Genomic DNA, 19,514 nt, shown 5'->3' with positions numbered 1-19,514 from the left:
ACCTTGATCTGCCGCCGCCGGTCTCCCTGCTGTGACGTTCGCTCGTTTCTCCCCTCCACCCGACATCCGAGCTGCTGCAGAGGCTGTGGGCGGGCGCCGGGTCGCACCAGGGGAATCCCCAGCCGGGGAACGCTGCTAAGACACCGGCGCCATCTTGTCCTGGGCCGCCGGCGGGAGCTCCCGGCCCGACCCTGCCAGGTATCTGGAGAGGCTCCCCTGGGACTTCCGGCCCACTCCGGGGGATGCGGAGGCGGGGGCACCGCCCGGTCTTCTCTTGGGGGCCATCCTGGACGAGGAGGGACCACCGGAGTCTGTAATATTAAGCTGTGGGCGCGGGAGCTCTGGAGGTAAGCTTCCTCACGCCACCATGTCTAGGACACGCCCCCTAGGTACATATTTTACCAGTTTTATTCCTACAAAGGGATTTTTCTTGAAATTAAGTTTACATTGAATGTGTTACTTTTTTCTACATAGTTTAGTCATTTGCTTTTGTATTTATGGGAACTATATATTTTGAAACAAACAGGATTTTTATAATATGGGATTATGTTTTCTGCTAAAATGGACAATAAAAAAGAAACCCAAAATCGTAGTTCTCTTTGTGATGGAAGCCAAAATGTATTGTCATTTGGCAACGAAACCAAGAATTTTCTATATTACAGGTTGATAGCAAATTACTTCAACAGCGAAAACGGCTTGTTTTTACTAGGGATTGAACCTAGGACCTTCTGCGTATGAAGCAGACATGATGACATCTACACTTTGAAACCTGTGAAATCCTGCAAAGTAATGGCAATTAGAGACGAGTTTTGATAACCAGGGGAAAAAAAAATAATTCGTAGTTGTATTGGTGATGGAAGCCAAAACATCCCGTCATTCGGCAACAAAGCCAAAAACTTCATATATTGTAGTTTGATAGGGTATTATTTCAACATTAAGAACAGATTGCTTTTACTGGGGATTGAACCAGTGTTAAGCAGACGTGATGACAACTACACTATGAAACCTGATGGAAGGTTACTGTGTATTGGCAAACAGAGCAGAATTGTGACTGACGGGGCCTTTTTATTGCTGAAGGAAAGTATTTTTGGTAATGAAACATTTACAATTTTTATTACATATTTTACCAGTTTTATTCCTGCAAAGGGATATTGCTTAAATTGAAGTTTACATTGAATGTGTTACTTTTTTCTACATAGTTTAGTCGTTTGCTTTTGTATTTATGGGAACTATATATTTTGAAACAAACAGGATTTTTATAATATGGGATTATGTTTTCTGCTAAAATGGACAATAAAAAAGAAACCCAAAATCGTAGTTCTCTTTGTGATAAAAGCCAAAATGTACTGTCATTTGGCAAAGAAACCAAGAATTTTATATATTACAGGTTGATAGCAAATTATTTCAACAGCGAAAACGGCTTGTTTTTCCTAAGGATTGAACCCAGGACCTTCTGCGTGTGAAGCAGATGTGATGACAACTACACTTTGAAACCTGTGAAATCCTGCAAAAATAATGGCAATTAGATACGAGTTTTGATAACCAGGGGAAAAAAAAATAATTCGTAGTTCTATTGGTGATGGAAGCCAAAACATCCCGTCATTCGGCAACAAAGCCAAGAACTTCGTATATTGTAGTTGGATAGGGTATTATTTCAACACCAAGAACAGATTGGTTTCACTGGGGATTGAACCCATGACATTCTGTGTGTGAAGCAGATGTGATGACTACTACACTTTGAAACCTGAGTAATCCTGCAAAGTAATGGCAATTAGAGACGAGTTTTGACCGCCAGGGGAAAAAAAAAAATAATTCGTAGTTCTGTTGGTGATGGAAGCCAAAACATCCTGTTATTCGGCAACAAAGCCAAGTACTTAATATATTGCAGGTTGAAAGAGTATTATTTCAACACCAAGAACAGATGGGTTTCACTGGGGATGGAACCTAGGACCTTCTGCATGTTAAGCAGACGTGATTACCACTACACTATGAAACCTGACAAAAAATGTAGAGTATTGGCTATCGGAGCCGAATTGTAACTGACGGGGCCTTTTTATTGCTGAAGAAAAGTGTTTTTGGTTAATGAAACATTTACAATTTTTATTACATATTTTACTAGTTTTATTCCTACAAAGGCATTTTGCCTAAATTGAAGTTTATATTGAATGTGTTACTTTTTTCTACATATTTTGGTCTTTTGCTTTTGTATTTATGGAAACTATATTTTTTAAACAAACAGGATTTCTATAATATGGGATTATGTTTTCTGCTAAATTGGTCAATAAAAAAGAAACCCAAAATCGTAGTTCTCTTGGTGATGGAAGCCAAAATGTATTGTCATTTGGCAACGAAACAAATAATTTCATATATTACAAGTCGATAGGAAATTACTTCAACACCGAAAACAGATTGGTTTCACTGGGGATTGAACCCAGGACCTTCTGCGTGTAAGGCAGACGTGATGACCACTACACTATGAAACCTGACCAAAAATTATAGTGTATTGGCTATCGGAGCCGAATTGTAACTGATGGGGCCTTTTTATTGCTGAAGAAAAGTGTTTTTGGTTAATGAAACATTTACAATTTTTATTTCATATTTTACTAGTTTTATTCCTACAAAGGGATTTTGCTTAAATTGAAGTTTATATTGAATGTGTTACTTTTTTCCACATAGTTTGGCCTTTTGCTTTTGTATTTATGGGAACTATATTTTTTGAAACAAACAGGATTTTTATAATATGGGATTATGTTTTCTGCTAAAATGGTCAATAAAAAAGAAACCCAAAATCGTAGTTCTCTTGGTGATGGAAGCCAAAATGTATTGTCATTTGGCAACGAAACCAAAAAGTTCATATATTACAAGTCGATAGGAAATTACTTCAACACCGAAAACAGATTGGTTTCACTGGGGATTGAACCCAGGACCTTCTGCGTGTGAAGCAGACGTGATGACCACTACACTATGAAACCTGTGAAATCCTGCAAAGCAATGGCAATTGGAGACGTGTTTTGACTGCCAGGGAAAAAAAAAAAAATTCGTAATTCTGTTGGTGATGGAAGCCAAAACATCCCATCATTCGGCAACAAAGCCAAGCACTTCATATATTGTAGTTTGATAGGATATTATTACAACACCAAGAACAGATTGGTTTTACTGGGGATTGAACGTAGGAACTTCTGCGTGTTAAGCAGACGTGATGACCACTACACTATGAAACCTGATGAAAAGTTACTGTGTATAGGCTAGCAGAGCAGAATTTTGACTGACGGGGCCTTTTTATTGCTGAAGGAAAGTATTTTTGGTAAAGAAACATTTACAATTTTTATTACATATTTTACCAGTTTTAGTCCTACAAAGGGATATTGCTTAAATTGAAGTTTACATTGAATGTGTTACTTTTTTTCTACACAGTTTAGTCGTTTCCTTTTGTATTTATGGGAACTATATATTTTAAAACAAACAGGATTTTTATATTATGGGATTATGTTTTCTCCTAAAATGGTCAATAAAGAAGAAACCAAAAATCGTAGTTCTCTTTGTGACGGAAGCCAAAATGTATTGTCATTTGGCAACAAAACCAAGAATTTTCTATATTTCAGGTTGATAGCAAATTACTTCAACAGCGAAATTGGCTTGTTTTTACTGAGGATTGAACCCAGGACCTTCTGCGTGTGAAGCATACGTGATGACTACTACACTTTGAACCCTGTGAAATCCTGCAATGTAATGGCAATTAGAGACGAGTTTTGACCACCAGGGGAAAAAAAAATAATTCGTAGTTCTATTGGTGATGGAAGCCAAAACATCCCGTCATTCGGCAACAAAGCCAAGAACTACATATATTGTAGTTGGATAGGGTATTATTTCAACACCAAGAGCAGCACTGGGGATTGAACCTAGTTTATATTGAATGTGTTCCTTTTTTCCACATAGTTTGGTCTTTTGCTTTTGTATTTATGGGAACTAGATTTTTTGAAACAAACAGGATTTTTATAATATGGGATTATGTTTTCTGCTAAAATGGTCAATAAAAAAGAAACCCAAAATCGTAGTTCTCTTGGTGATGGAAGCCAAAATGTATTGTCATTTGGCAATGAAACCAAGAATTTCATATATTACAAGTCGATAGGAAATTACTTCAACACCGAAAAAAAGATTGGTTTTACTGGGGATTGAACCCAGAACGTTCTGCATGTGAAGCAGACTTGATGACCACCACACTAGAAAACCTGTGAAATACTGCAAAGTAACGGCAATTAGAGACGAGTTTTGACCGCCAGGGGCAAAAAAAAAATAATTCGCAGTTCTGTTGGTTATGGAAGCCAAAACATCCCGTCATTCGGCAACAAAGCCAAGAACTTCATATATTGTAGTTTGATAGGGTAATATTTCAACACCATGAACAGATCGGTTTTGCTGGGGATTGAACCCAGGAGTTTCCGCGTGTTACACAGACGTGATGACCACTACACTATGAAACCTGAAGGAAAGTTACCATGTATTGGCTAGCAGAGCAGAATTGTGACAGATGGGGCCTTTTTATTGCTGAAGGAAAGTATTTTTGGTTAATGAAACATTTACAATTTTTATTACATATTTTACCAGTTTTATTCCTACAAAGGGATTTTGCTTAAATTGAAGTTTACATTGAATGTGTTACTTTTTTCTACATAGTTTGGTCTTTTGCTTTTGTATTTATGGGTAGAGTTGAGCACGGTTCGCGGTTCGAGGTTCTCCAGTTCGCGGCTCGAGTGATTTTGGGGGCTGTTCTAGATGGAACTAGAACTCGAGCTTTTTTGCTAAAGCTCGATAGTTCTAGATACGTTCGAGAATGGTTCTAGCAGCAAAAATCCCCAATCACTGGGGATTGAACCCAGGACCTTCTGCGTGCTAAGCAGACGTGATGACCACTACACTATGAAACCTGTAAAATCCTGCAAAGTAATGGCAATTAGAGACGAGTTTTGACCGCCAGGAAAAAAAAAAAAATAATTCGTAGTTCTGTTGGTGATGTAAGCCAAAACATCCTGTTATTCGGCAACAAAGCCAAGAACCTTATACAAGGCAGGTTGATAGGGTATTATTTCAACACCAAGAAAAGATGGGTTTCACTGGGGATTGAACCCAGGACCTTCTGCGTGTAAAGCAGACGTGATGACCACTACACTATGAAACCTGAGGGGAAGGTACTGTGTATTGGCAAGCAGAGCAAAATTGTGACTGATGGGGCCTTTTTATTGCTGAAGGTAAGTATTTTTGGTTAATGAAACATTTACAATTTTTATTACATATTTTACCAGTTTTATTCCTACAAAGAGATTTGGCTTAAATTGAAGTTTACATTGAATGTGTTACTTTTTTCTACATAGTTTATTCGTTTGCTTTTGTATTTATGGTAACTATATATTTTGAAACAAACTGATTTTTTTATATGGGATTATGTTTTCTGCTAAAATGGTCAATAAAAAAGAAACCCAAAATCGTAGTTCTCTTTGTGATGGAAGCCAAAATGTATTGTCATTTGGCAACAAAACAAAGAATATTATATATTACAGGTTGATAGCAAATCACTTCAACAGCGAAAACGGCTTATTTTTACTGGGGATTGAACCCAGGACCTTCTGCGTGTGAAGCAGATGTGATGACTACTACACTTGAAACCTGTGAAATCCTGCAAAGTAATGGCAATTAGAGACGAGTTTTGACCACCAGGGAAAAAAAAAATAATAATTCGCAGTTCTATTGGTGATGGAAGCTAAAACATCCCGTCATTCGGCAACAAAGCTGAGAACTTCATACATTGTCGTTTGATAAGGTATTATTACAACACCAAGAACATTTATGTTTCATTGGGGATTGAACCTAGGACCTTCTGCATGTTAAGCAGATGTGATTACCACTACACTATGAAACCTGACAAAAAATGTAGAGTATTGGCTATCGGAGCCGAATTGTAACTGACGGGGCCTTTTTATTGCTGAAGAAAAGTGTTTTTGGTTAATGAAACATTTACAATTTTTATTACATATTTTACTAGTTTTATTCCTACAAAGGCATTTTGCTTAAATTGAAGTTTATATTGAATGTGTTACTTTTTTCTACATAGTTTAGTCTTTTGCTTTTGTATTTATGGAAACTATATTTTTTAAACAAACAGGATTTCTATAATATGGGATTATGTTTTCTGCTAAATTGGTCAATAAAAAAGAAACCCAAAATCGTAGTTCTCTTGGTGATGGAAGCCAAAATGTATTGTCATTTGGCAACGAAACCAATAATTTCATATATTATGAGTCGATAGGAAATTACTTCAACACCGAAAACAGATTGGTTTCACTGGGGATTGAACCCAGGACCTTCTGCGTGTAAGGCAGCCGTGATGACCACTACACTATGAAACCTGTGAAATCCTGCAAAGCGAAGGCAATTGGAGACGAGTTTTGACCGCCAGGGGAAAAAAAAATAAATTTGTAGTTCGGTTGGTGATGGAAGCCAAAAAATCCCATCATTCGGCAACTCTGTGAGAGTGACTACAGGCTCCCGGCTGTAAGCGGTGGCACGGGTTGCCATAGCAACGCTGCTCCGATCACGTGATTCCGGTGCCGCTGCGTGCTGGTAGCGGGACGTCCCCGTCACTGCTACCAAGCGCATTGCTATGGCAACGGTTATCTCCGTGATTGACCGGCTGTGTCAGCCGGTCAGGAGCCGGCTTCTGCGGACGCTGGTAACTACGGTAAACATCGGGTAAGCAAGAAGCCCTTTCCTTGGTTACCCGATGTTTACCGTAGTTACCAGCATCCGCTGCTCTCACGCTGCCAGTGCCAGCCCCCTGCATACATAACCAGACTACACATCGGGTTAAATTAACCCGATGTGTACTCTGGCTAGGAGTGCAGGAAGCCAGCGCTAAGCGGTGTGCGCTGGTAACCAAGGTAAATATCGGGTTGGTTACCCGATATTTACCTTTGTTACCAAGTGCAGCATCGCTTCGACGCGTCGCTGCTGGCTGGGGGCTGTGGTCACTGGTTTCTGGTGAGATCTGCCTGTGTGACAGCTCACCAGCAACCCGTGTAGCGACGCTCCAGCGATCCCTGCCAGGCCAGGTTGCTGGTGGGATCGCTGGAGCTTCGCTTAGTGTGACGGTACCTTAAGGGAACTTGGAAGCAGAGCGGGGAGTCGAGCTAGAGCACCCTGTAACAGATATGCAATGACAGGTTCTACATGACGCGTCATAGTCATGTGACCAGTCTGTAGCCAATGAGATAACAGGCACCTGACTGGTCACATGGCTATTTTTCACGTCATGATAGGTCCTGCATCACTGCTGGCAGTGCTGGTTACCGGGAGGATTCAGCGATCATCGGATGGAATAGCGGCAGGAGACAGAGTGCAGGAGGGATCGCGGGAACCGGTAAGTGTTATGGCAATGTTTATTAACTGTATGTGTACATTTATAATGTGTTTTTATTTGTTTGTGATTGCCTCCTATTGTTCCCCATGTGGTTCGAGTTCGGTTCGTCGAACGTTCGCCGAACTCGAACGAGACCTTCGTTCGGCGAACCGAACTCGAGCCGAACCACGCCCGGTTCGCTTATCTCTAATTAACAGTCATTATGAAGTCACAGTATCCACACATTATCCACACACGGAGTCAAAGTTAACAACAATGGTAACTGGCAGTTAATTTATATATTGTGGAAAATTATATGGGCCACAATATGGTGGCAAGGGAGACTTATTTAATATATATTTTTTAATAATGAATCATGAGGTCTCTGCAAAGATTTATTTGATGATTTTTGGCTGTGTCTGCCTAGATGTAGTACAAAGTACAAGGATTGTTGAGATTATAATTTAAATTGTGACTATTCATGTCAAACTGTTATCTATGGTATAATTAATGCTTTTGTTATGCTCAGTGTGTGGAAAATCAGCCACACACCTCCACGGCAAGCTGTCAGATTAACACTATCAGATGAAAACCGCATGTTGTAATCAGTGCCATTAAATCAGTAGCTGGATCATTCATAAACTTCACATAGGAAAACCTCTGTTGTGAACACTGGGATACCAGCCCCAAGCTTTTTTTTTAGGGACGTGAACACACCCTGCTAACAATAGGATCATTGTGAATCACACGATCGCAGATAGTATAAGGCTATGTGCCCACGCTAGAATGTCCCTGCGGATTTTTCTGCCTGAAAATCCGCGACTTTCGCGGCAAATCCGCACCCGCGGATTTGCCGCGAATTTACTGCGGATTTACCGCGGATTTGCCGCGGATTTTGATGCGGATTTCATTTTTTTTTTCCCCCATTCAAAACCAAAAATCCGGACCAAATCTGCACCAAACAATTGACATGCTGCAGATTTTTCCGGATCAAAATCCGCGGCAAATTCGCAGCCGAAAAATCCGCAGCATGGACACAGCATTTCCAAAATGCCATTGAAATGGCTTGGAAGTGCCGCTGCTGCAGATTTTCGGGAAATCCGCGGCAAATCCGCGGCAAAATCCGCGCAAAATCCGCGGTAAATCCGCAGCATGGGCACATAGCCTAAAGCAAACTTGAAAGTTCACCATTACAGAAGCAGACCTACGTGTTGCAAATGTTCGTTTACTACTAGACATTATAAAATCAAATTATCCACACACTGAGTCAAGATTGATAACAATGGTAACTGGCACTCGATTTATACATTGTGGAAAATTCTATAAGCCACAATATGATGGCAAAAGAGACTTATTTAATATATATTTTTTAATAATAAATCATGAGGTCTCTGCGGAGATTCAGACCATGAGGGAAAGTAGTTCCTAGTCTGAATATCCACCAGACCTCTCTTTTACGTAAAAATGTTTCTAAGTTACCCCCTCTATAAGACTTCTGTATTTTTTCTATGCCATATACTCGTAGGGTGTCAAATTGTCCATTGTGTTTATTAATGAAGTGTTTTGATAATTGGGAGGTGCCTCTGGAAGTTTTTTTGTGTTTTATGTCGTACAGATGTTCCTTAATGCGTATATGCAGTTCCCGTTTAGTACTACCTATATATTTTAATTTGCAGATTGTGCATTCTGCCAAGTAGATAATATATGTACTTTTACAGTTTCTAAAGGTTTTAATTGCATAGCTACTACTGGCATTATTATTATCAAAGGATGTGATTTTTTTAGAAGTTAATGGACATAATTTGCAATGTTTCCTGGCACATTGGTAGAAACCCTTTAAGGATAACCAGTTAGTGCCTATAAAGTTCGATTTCTTACTGATAATGTCACTTGGGGATAATTTGTCACCCAGAGAGGTTGATCGTTTAGCAACCACTCTACAGTTGTTATCGAGAATTTTTTTCAGAACTCTGTCTGTTTTTAATGTATTTAAATTACGATAAAAGATTTTACGTATATCATTAAATTGGTTGCTGTATTGTAATGCAAGGGTAATGACTGAATTAATGGTAGATTGATTCTTAGATGAATTATGGGGATGAACTTTAGTTGGAGTGATTCGAGATTTTACGATTTTTTGTGCTCTATTGAGCATCCAGTTCTTATATCCTCTGTTTCTAAGTCTAGAATTAATTGTATTTATTTCAGTTTGTAAGGTTGTTTGTGAATTACAATTCCTATAAGCACGTTGAGTTTCCCCTACTGGTATAGCTTTAATAGTATGTATTGGGTGATGGCTTGCTGCATGCAATATGTTGTTACCTGATACTTGTTTTCCATGGGTGCATGTTTAAATGTAACCATTACTATGCCCCATCAGCCGCAAATCAAGGAACTCCACAGCAAATTGCTGGAAGTTCACTTTAAATTTTATGTTGAGAGGATTATTGTTTAAATAGGTAGTGAGGTCTGATACGAGAGACCCACCGCCCGCCCACACCAGGAGGACGTCATTGATGAATCTCCCATACCAGACCACACACTCTGCAAATGGATTGTCATCGCTGTAAATATACATTTCCTCCCACCAACTCATAACTAGGTTTGCGACTGACAGGGAATATTTAGCACCCATAGATACTCCTACCCTTTGGATGAAAAATGTAGGATCAAATAGAAAGTAGTTATTAGCCATAAGAAACTTAATGGTGTCCAATATGAACAACACCTTTTCATTGTCAAAATTCGAATATTTTACCAAATGATGTTGAACCGCCATTAATGCTACCTGCTGGGGTATTGAAGTATATAAAGAGATGACATCTGCTGTTATCCACCCATAACCATTCTGCCATTTGATGTTTTTGATTCTGATAGTGTCTCTAAGGTAACCTGGGACTCGACGGGCCAGAGGCTGCAACACCGAATCAATCCATTGTCCAAGCCTCTCACCCACCGAGCTAATACCTGACATTATAGGCCGCATGGGAGGTGGATTTTCCCCTTTGTGTGTTTTAGGTAACCCGTATAAAATGGGTATTTTGGGGGTATCAATTACGAAATATTCAGCATGTTTTTTACTATAGCAACCAAGGGAGGCCCCTTCACTTATTAACTTGTGAATTTTTTTGTTGATGGTAAGGGTGGGATCGGTGGCAACAGGGGCATATGTATTATTATCTGATAACAAAAGATACATCCAATCAATATAATCAGTCTTATCCATTAGTACCACCGATCCCCCATTATCAGATTTTTTGATGATAATATTACTATTATTTTCTAGTTGATGTAGTGCCTCCCTCTGCTGGACATTCAAGTTATTGAGATTGGTGTTTTTGCCCGAATCATGTAGTAATCTCAAATCCCTTTCCATATTTTTTTGAAAATCAACTATGGCTTCACATCTTTCATTTAAGGGATAAAAATCTGGATTGGGGACTCGAGCTGCAATATTGCTATCAAAGGGGGACTCTGGTTTGTGTTGATTATCTAGGTCTTCCAATGACAATAATGCAAGTTGTTCTCTAAAATCAAAATTTGCATACACATTTTCATGCTTAGCCTTATTAGTGTTTAATTGTGCATCAGCCTCTTCTTTATAACAGCATTACGAACAAATCTATAGATATCACACAATGTACCAAAAAAAATCAAAATTGTTTGTTGGGGCAAAATTTAAACCCAGTGCAAGAAGTGCTCTTTGTGTTTCTGACACATTATGTGACGACAAATTAATGACATCAAAATTGGCATCTAGGTCTAAGTCCTTTTTGGACGTAGGGCATAACCTTTTGGATTTATGCTTCCTACCTCCTCTTCTACATTTCTTTTGAAATTTTTCTGTTTTCTGTAGTAGTTTTTTGAAGGTTGAAATGTTGATTCAACAGATGATTCATCAGTAGTGTATACCATAGAAGTGTCCAGATCAGAGGAACCAAATGAGACTTTAGATTTCATTTTGGGAGTTTTTAGTATGGAGCGCGGGCTTTTCCATTTATTTGCATTCTCCCATCTGCCCCATTCATAGACTTGGTTAGATGAATAGTCATGTAAGTCCCTATTAAGCTTGCGTTTTTTCATGTGCATAATACTTGATTCAATTTTATCAACAGATACTTGTATGCGATTAATAGTTTCCAGAAAATCTTCTTCCGAAACAGTAGATTTAAATGTAGATTTTGCTTCATCCAAACTTGTCTGGGTCTCTTTAAGTGTGATCTCTTCATGTTCGATAATTAGACCCATGAGCTTCAGAGAGCAAAAAGATAATAAATCATTCCATTTGGAGACAAATTCTTCAGAATAGACTGTGTTGGGAATTTTTTTCAGGCGTAAGCCCCTTGGAATAATAGACTTTTCAGCATAGTTCTTTAAGGTGGTTACATTCCACCAAATTCTATTTTCTTTTTCTGCCAATTTTTGCAATATTTTCACTGATTCATCGCTTGATACAGAAATGGCAGGTGCATGCGTGTTTGTAGCACCAAATAGTAACTTTGCTTTATCTAGGCGTTGGCTACGGCCATTCATCTTACTGGTTAGATGAACAAAATGGGTTAAGTCCAGAAAGGTAACAACGTTGTATGCTCAATTAGTATGGAAAGCAAAGCCACGGGAGTCCCGAAAGGCAGAAAATAATCCAGTAATATATATCAGCTCACTGTGTGTAGGCACACTCCTGGTTGTCCCCTGGAGCACAGACAGGCACTGCCATAGCCTAGTATTGCAAATAAAGAAGAATGGATGTCCAGCTCTTTAGGCAGAGAAACCAAGGTCTTTAATTCATCACGCAGATACAATGAAAAACATGACCAGCACTACACGTTTCAGGTGAAACACTTATTTCAACACCATGAAGAGATTTGTTTTACTGGGGATTGAACCTAGGACCTTCTGCATGTTAAACAGACGTGAAGACCACTGCACTATGAAACCTGATAGATACTTACTGTGTATTGGCTTGCAGAGCAGAATTGTGACTGACGGGGCCTTTTTATTGCTGAAAGAAAGTATTTTTGGTTAATGAAACATTTACAATTTTTATTACATATTTTACCAGTTTTATTCCTACAAAGGGATTTTGCTTAAATTGAAGTTTACATTAAATGTGTTATTTTTTTCTACATAGTTTAGTCGTTTGCTTTTGTATTTATGGGAACTATATATTTTAAAACAAACAGGATTTTTATAATATGGGATTAAGTTTTCTGCTAAAATGGTCAATAAAAAAGAAACCCAAAATCGTAGTTCTCTTGGTGATGGAAGCCAAAATGTATTGTCATTTGGCAACGAAACCAATAATTTCATATATTACAAGTCGATAGGAAATAACTTAAAGTCCGAAAACGGATAGGTTTCAGTGGGGATTGAACTCAGGACCTTCGGCATGTGAAGCAGACTTGATGATCACCACACTAGAAAACCTGTGAAATACTGCAAAGTAATGTCAATTAGAGACGAGTTTTGACTGCCAGGAAAAAAAATAAATAATTCGTAGTTCTGTTGGTGATGGAAGCCAAAACATCCCATCATTTGGCAACAAAGCCAAGAACTTCATATTTTGTAGTTTGATAGGGTATTATTTCAACATCAAGAACAGATTGGTTTTACTGGAGATTGAACCAAGGACCTTCAGCGTGTTAAACAGACGTGATGACCACTACACTATGAAACCTGACAGAAAGCTACTGTGTATTGGCTTGCAGAGCAGAATTGTGACTGACGGGGCCTTTTAATTGCTGAAGGAAAGTATTTTTGATTAATGAAACATTTACAATTTTTATTAAATATTTTACCAGTTTTATTCCTACAAACGGATTTTGCTTTAATTGAAGTTTACATTGAATGTGTTATTTTTTTCTACAAAGTTTAGTCGTTTGCTTTTGTATTTATGGGAACCATATATTTTTTGAAACAAACAGGATTTTTATAATATGGGATTATGTTTTCTGCTAAAATGGTCAATAAAAAAGAAACCCAAAATCGTAGTTCTCTTGGTGATGGAAGCCAAAATGTATTGTCATTTGGCAACGAAATCAAGAATTTCATATATTACAAGTCGATAGGAAATTACGTCAACACCAAAAATGGATTGGTTTTACTGAGGATTGAACCCAGGACCTTCAGCGTTTGAAGCAGATGCGATGACCACTACACTATGAACCCTTTGAAATTCTGCAAAGTAATGGCAAATAGAGACGAGTTTTGACCGCCAGGGGAAAGAAAAACAAATTCGTAGCTCTGTTGGTGATGGAAGCTAAAAGATCCCGTCATTCGGCAACAAAAGCAAGAACTTCATATATAACAGGTTGATCGTGTTTTATTTCAACACCATGAACAGATTGGTTTTACTGCGGATTGAACGTAGGACCTGCTGCGTGTTTGGCAGACGTGATGACCACTACACTATGAAACCTGATGGACTGTTACTGTGTATTGGCTTGCAGAGCAAAATTGTGACTGACGGGGCCTTTTCATTGCTGAAGGAAAGTATTTTTTGGTTAATGAAACATTTACAATTTTTATTACATATTTTACTAGTTTTATTCCTACAAAGGGATTTTGCTTAAATTGAAACTTACATTGAATGTGTTACATTTTTCAACATAGTTTAGTCATTTGCTTTTGTATTTATGGGAACTATATATTTTGAAACAAACAGGATATTTATAATATGGGAAGATGTTTTCTGCTAAAATGGTCAATAAAAAAGAAACCCAAAATCGTAGTTCTCTTGGTGATGCAAGCCAAAATGTATTGTCATTTGGCAACGAAACCAAGAATTTCATATTTTACAGGTTGATAGGAAATTACTTCAACACCGAAAACGGATTGGTTTCACTGGGGATTGAACCCAGGAACTTCTGGGTGTGAAGCAGAAAAGTTTGTGATTTCTTCTGGTGGACCAACCCAAATCAGTAGCATGTCATCCAGGTAACTGCCATACCAAAGGATGCTACTGCTGCTGCTGCTGCTGCTGAATGGGTTGGCATCACCGTATAAAAACTGTTCCTTCCACCTCACCATGACAATGTTAGCTAGCGAGGGGGAGAATCGAGCCCCCATACTGACTCCCCTACACTGCAAATAATACTGTCCATCAAAGGTAAAATAATTGTGTTGTAAGAGAAACTGTACAGCCATCAAAATAAAATCCTTAAGTTCAGTTTCATAAGTGCTGAATCTGTCCAGATTTTGTGACAGAGATCTTAATGCTATATTGTGTGGTATTGAAGGGTACAATGAAATTAAATCGCATGAGAGCCATCGATAGTTTTTTTGCCAATGAAATCTATCTAATGCTTTGACAATCTCTTTCGTGTCTTTGATAAAACCTGGGATGTTATAAACCAATGGTTGCAAAAATTGATCCACCCAACCTCCTAATTTTTCCCCCAAAGACCCTATGCCGGAGGGGGGGAGGAAAAATGTTTTTATGTATTTTACGTAATGAATGGTATATTGGTACCACAGGAAATGACACAAATAGATTGTCTTTTATTTTACTATCAATGGCTCCCATTCAAACACCCTCTTCCAAGATTTTTAACATAAGAATATTGTAATGGTCAGTAGGATCCTTTTGTAGTTCAGCATAGGTATCCAGGTCCTGTAGATCAGAGAGAGTTAATTTCTTATATAGGCCAGAGTCGAGCAGGACAATCAACCCTCCTTTATCTGCTTGTCTGATCACTATGTTAGTATTATGAATTAGTTCAGACAATGCGGTTCTTTCTCCTTTTGTGAGATTATCTCTGTGGGGGGAGAATGTCCTGCTCAGCTCTGTTAATTCTTGGACTATCAGTTCTTGAAAAGTGTCCATTATCATTGGTCATGATTGAACTGGATAATATGTCTAATTAGACAACTGAATTTTTGATCTAATGTCTTCAGAGTAAAATTGCTGATTCTGGTCCGACTGGAGAAGATGGAGGTCCATGATGGCTTTTTGTTCTTGAAACAATGGGTAGTCATTTGCAATATAAGGTTTATCAGTTGGTACAATAGTCTTTTGGATATTTACTGTTGTCTCTGTATCTTGAAAGAAGTGTCGCTTTAACGTTATATTTCTGGCAAATTTTTTCAGGTCTAAGCTGGTATGGAAGACAACAAAATTAGTATTAGGTGAGAATCCCAAGCCCTTGCTTAATAGAGAAATTTGATTCTCTGAAAGGATATAAGCAGATAGGTTCCAGACTGGCACATTATCTAATTGTAATTTCGTGCTCCTTTTATGTTTTTTTTTATGAAATCCTTGCGAAGTAATGGCAATTAGAGACAAGTTTTGACCACCAGGAAAAAAAAAAACAAATTCGTAGCTCTGTTGGTGATGGAAGCTAAAAGATCCCGTCATTCGGCAACAAAAGCAAGAACTTAATATATAACAGGTTGATCGTGTTTTATTTCAACACCATGAACAGATTGGTTTTACTGCGGATTGAACGTAGGACCTGCTGCATGTTTGGCAGACGTGATGACCACTACACTATGAAACCTGATGGAATATTACTGTGTATTGGCTTGCAGAGCAAAATTGTGACTGACGGGGCCTTTTCATTGCTGAAGGAAAGTATTTTTTGGTTAATGAAACATTTACAATTTTTATTACATATTTTACTAGTTTTATTCCTACAAAGGGATTTTGCTTAAATTGAAACTTACATTGAATGTGTTACATTTTTCTACATAGTTTAGTAATTTGCTTTTGTATTTATGGGAACTATATATTTTGAAACAAACAGGATATTTATAATATGGGAAGATGTTTTCTGCTAAAATGGTCAATAAAAAAGAAACCCAAAATCGTAGTTCTCTTGGTGATGCAAGCCAAAATGTATTGTCATTTGGCAACGAAACCAAGAAATTCATATTTTACAGGTTGATAGGAAATTACTTCAACACCGAAAACGGATTGGTTTCACTGGGGATTGAACCCAGGAACTTCTGGGTGTGAAGCAGAAAAGTTTGTGATTTCTTCTGGTGGACCAACCCAAATCAGTAGCATGTCATCCAGGTAACTGCCATACCAAAGGATGCTACTGCTGCTGCTGCTGCTGCTGAATGGGTTGGCATCACCGTATAAAAACTGTTCCTTCCACCTCACCATGACAATGTTAGCTAGCGAGTGGGAGAATTGAGCCCCCATACTGACTCCCCTACACTGCAAATAATACTGTCCATCAAAGGTAAAATAATTGTGTTGTAAGAGAAACTGTACAGCCATCAAAATAAAATCCTTAAGTTCAGTTTCATAAGTGCTGAATCTGTCCAGATGTTGTGACAGAGATCTTAATGCTATATTGTGTGGTATTGAAGGGTACAATGAAATTAAATCGCATGAGAGCCATCGATAGTTTTTTTGCCAATGAAATCTATCTAATGCTTTGACAATCTCTTTCGTGTCTTTGATAAAACCTGAGATGTTATAAACCAATGGTTGCAAAAATTGATCCACCCAACCTCCTAATTTTTCCCCCAAAGACCCTATGCCGGAGGGGGGGAGGAAAAATGTTTTTATGTATTTTACGTAATGAATGGTATATTGGTACCACAGGAAATGACACAAATAGATTGTCTTTTATTTTACTATCAATGGCTCCCATTCAAACACCCTCTTCCAAGATTTTTAACATAAGAATATTGTAATGGTCAGTAGGATCCTTTTGTAGTTCAGCATAGGTATCCAGGTCCTGTAGATCAGAGAGAGTTAATTTCTTATATAGGCCAGAGTCGAGCAGGACAATCAACCCTCCTTTATCTGCTTGTCTGATCACTATGTTAGTATTATGAATTAGTTCAGACAATGCGGTTCTTTCTCCTTTTGTGAGATTATCTCTGTGGGGGGAGAATGTCCTGCTCAGCTCTGTTAATTCTTGGACTATCAGTTCTTGAAAAGTGTCCATTATCATTGGTCATGATTGAACTGGATAATATGTCTAATTAGACAACTGAATTTTTGATCTAATGTCTTCAGAGTAAAATTGCTGATTCTGGTCCGACTGGAGAAGACGGAGGTCCATGATGGCTTTTTGTTCTTGAAACAATGGGTAGTCATTTGCAATATAAGGTTTATCAGTTGGTACAATAGTCTTTTGGATATTTACTGTTGTCTCTGTATCTTGAAAGAAGTGTCGCTTTAACGTTATATTTCTGGCAAATTTTTTCAGGTCTAAGCTGGTATGGAAGACAACAAAATTAGTATTAGGTGAGAATCCCAAGCCCTTGCTTAATAGAGAAATTTGATTCTCTGAAAGGATATAAGCAGATAGGTTCCAGACTGGCACATTATCTAATTGTAATTTCGTGCTCCTTTTATGTTTTTTTATGAAATCCTTGCGAAGTAATGGCAATTAGAGACAAGTTTTGACCACCAGGAAAAAAACAAACAAATTCGTAGTTCTAATGGTGATGGAAGCCAAAATATCCCATCATTCGGCAACAAAGCCAAGAACTTCATATACTGTAGGTTGATAGGAAATTACTTCAACACCGAAAACAGCTTGTTTTCACTGGGGATTGAACCCAGGACCTTCAGTGTGTGAAGCAGACATGATGACTACTACACTATGAAACCTGTGAAATCCTGCAAAGCAATGGCAATTGGAGACGAGTTTTGACCGCCAGGGGAAAAAAAAAAATCGTAGTTCTGTTGGTGATGGAAGCCAAAACAACCCATCATTCGGCAACAAAGCCAAAAACTTCATATATTGTAGTTTGATAGGGTATTATTTCAACACCAAGAACAGATTGGTTTTACTGGGGATTGAACCCAAGACCTGCTACGTGTTAAGCAGACGTGATGACCACTACACTATGAAACCTGGTGAAAAGTTACTGTTTATTGGCTAGCAGAGCAGAATTTTGACTGACGGGGCCTTTTTATTGCTGATGGAAAGTATTTTTGGTAATAAAACATTTACAATTTTTATTGCATATTTTACCAGTTTTATTCCTACAAAGGGATATTGCTTAAATTGAAGTTTACATTGAATGTGTTACATTTTTCTACACAGTTTAGTCGTTTGCATTTGTATTTATGGGAACTATGTATTTTGAAACAAACAGGATTTTTATAATATGGGATTATGTTTTCTGCTAAAATGGTCAATAAAAAAGAAACCCAAATTCGTAGTTCTCTTTGTAATGGAAGCCAAAATGTATTGCCATTTGGCAACGAAATGAAGAATTTCATTTCTTACAGGTTGATAGGAAATTACTTCAACACCGAAAACAGGTTGGTTTCACTGGGGATTGAACCCAGAACTTACTGCATGTGAAGCAGACTTGATGACAACCACACTAGAAAACCTGTAAAATCCTGCACAGTAATGGCAATTAGAGACGAGGTTTGACCGCCAGGGGAAAAAAAAAATAATTCGTAGTACTGTTGGTGATGGAAGACAAAACATCCCATTATTCGTGAACAAAGCCAAGAACTTTTTATATTGCAAGTTGATAGAGTATTACTTCTACACCAAGAACTGATAAGTTTCACGGGGGATTGAATCAGGACCTTCTGCATGTAAAGCACACATGATTACCACTACACTATGAAACCTGACAAAAAATTATAGAGTATTGGCTATCAGAGCAAAATTGTGACTAACGGGGCCTTTATATTGCTGAAGAAAAGTATTTTTGGTAATGAAAAATTTACAATTTTTATTACATATTTTACCAGTTTTATTCCTACAAAGGTATATTGATTAAATTGAAGTTTACATTGAATGTGTTACTTTTTTCTACACAGTTTAGTCGTTTGCTTTTGTATTTATGGGAACTATATATTTTGAAACAAAAAGGATTTTTATAATATGTGATTATGTTTTCTGCTAAATTAGTCAATAAAAAAGAAACCCAAAATCGCAGTTCTCTTTGTGATGGAAGCCAATATGTATTGTCATTTGGCAACGAAACCAAGAATTTCATATACTACAGGTTGAGAGCAAATTACTTCAACACCGAAAAAAGATTGGTTTCACTGGGGATTAAACCCAGAACGTTCTGCATGTGAAGCAGACTTGATAACCACCACCCTAGAAAACCTGTGAAATCCTGCAAAGTAATGGCAATTACAGACGAGTTTTGACCGCCAGGGGCAAAAAAAAAATAATTCGTA

General features: G+C 38.0%; 4 non-coding genes across 4 annotated transcripts; all 4 read right to left on the bottom strand.

Moving 5' to 3' along the window:
* Positions 1-2,410: 2,410 nt before the first annotated feature.
* On the bottom strand, positions 2,411-2,483 carry TRNAV-UAC (transfer RNA valine (anticodon UAC)). Its single transcript has one exon. It is a non-coding gene; the product is annotated as a tRNA-Val (tRNA).
* Positions 2,484-2,899: 416 nt separating this feature from the next.
* On the bottom strand, positions 2,900-2,972 carry TRNAV-CAC (transfer RNA valine (anticodon CAC)). The gene has a single exon. It is a non-coding gene; the product is annotated as a tRNA-Val (tRNA).
* A 2,134-nt stretch (positions 2,973-5,106) lies between these two features.
* Positions 5,107-5,179, bottom strand: TRNAV-UAC (transfer RNA valine (anticodon UAC)). Its single transcript has one exon. It is a non-coding gene; the product is annotated as a tRNA-Val (tRNA).
* A 1,152-nt stretch (positions 5,180-6,331) lies between these two features.
* TRNAV-UAC (transfer RNA valine (anticodon UAC)) lies at positions 6,332-6,404 on the bottom strand. Its single transcript has one exon. It is a non-coding gene; the product is annotated as a tRNA-Val (tRNA).
* Positions 6,405-19,514: the final 13,110 nt, after the last annotated feature.

The sequence above is a fragment of the Anomaloglossus baeobatrachus genome, chromosome 2, assembly GCF_048569485.1.
Source record: "Anomaloglossus baeobatrachus isolate aAnoBae1 chromosome 2, aAnoBae1.hap1, whole genome shotgun sequence".
Taxonomy (NCBI): Eukaryota; Metazoa; Chordata; class Amphibia; order Anura; family Aromobatidae; genus Anomaloglossus; species Anomaloglossus baeobatrachus.
The sequence above is the reverse complement of the archived record's forward strand: the minus strand, read 5'-3'. Positions and strand labels throughout refer to the sequence as shown.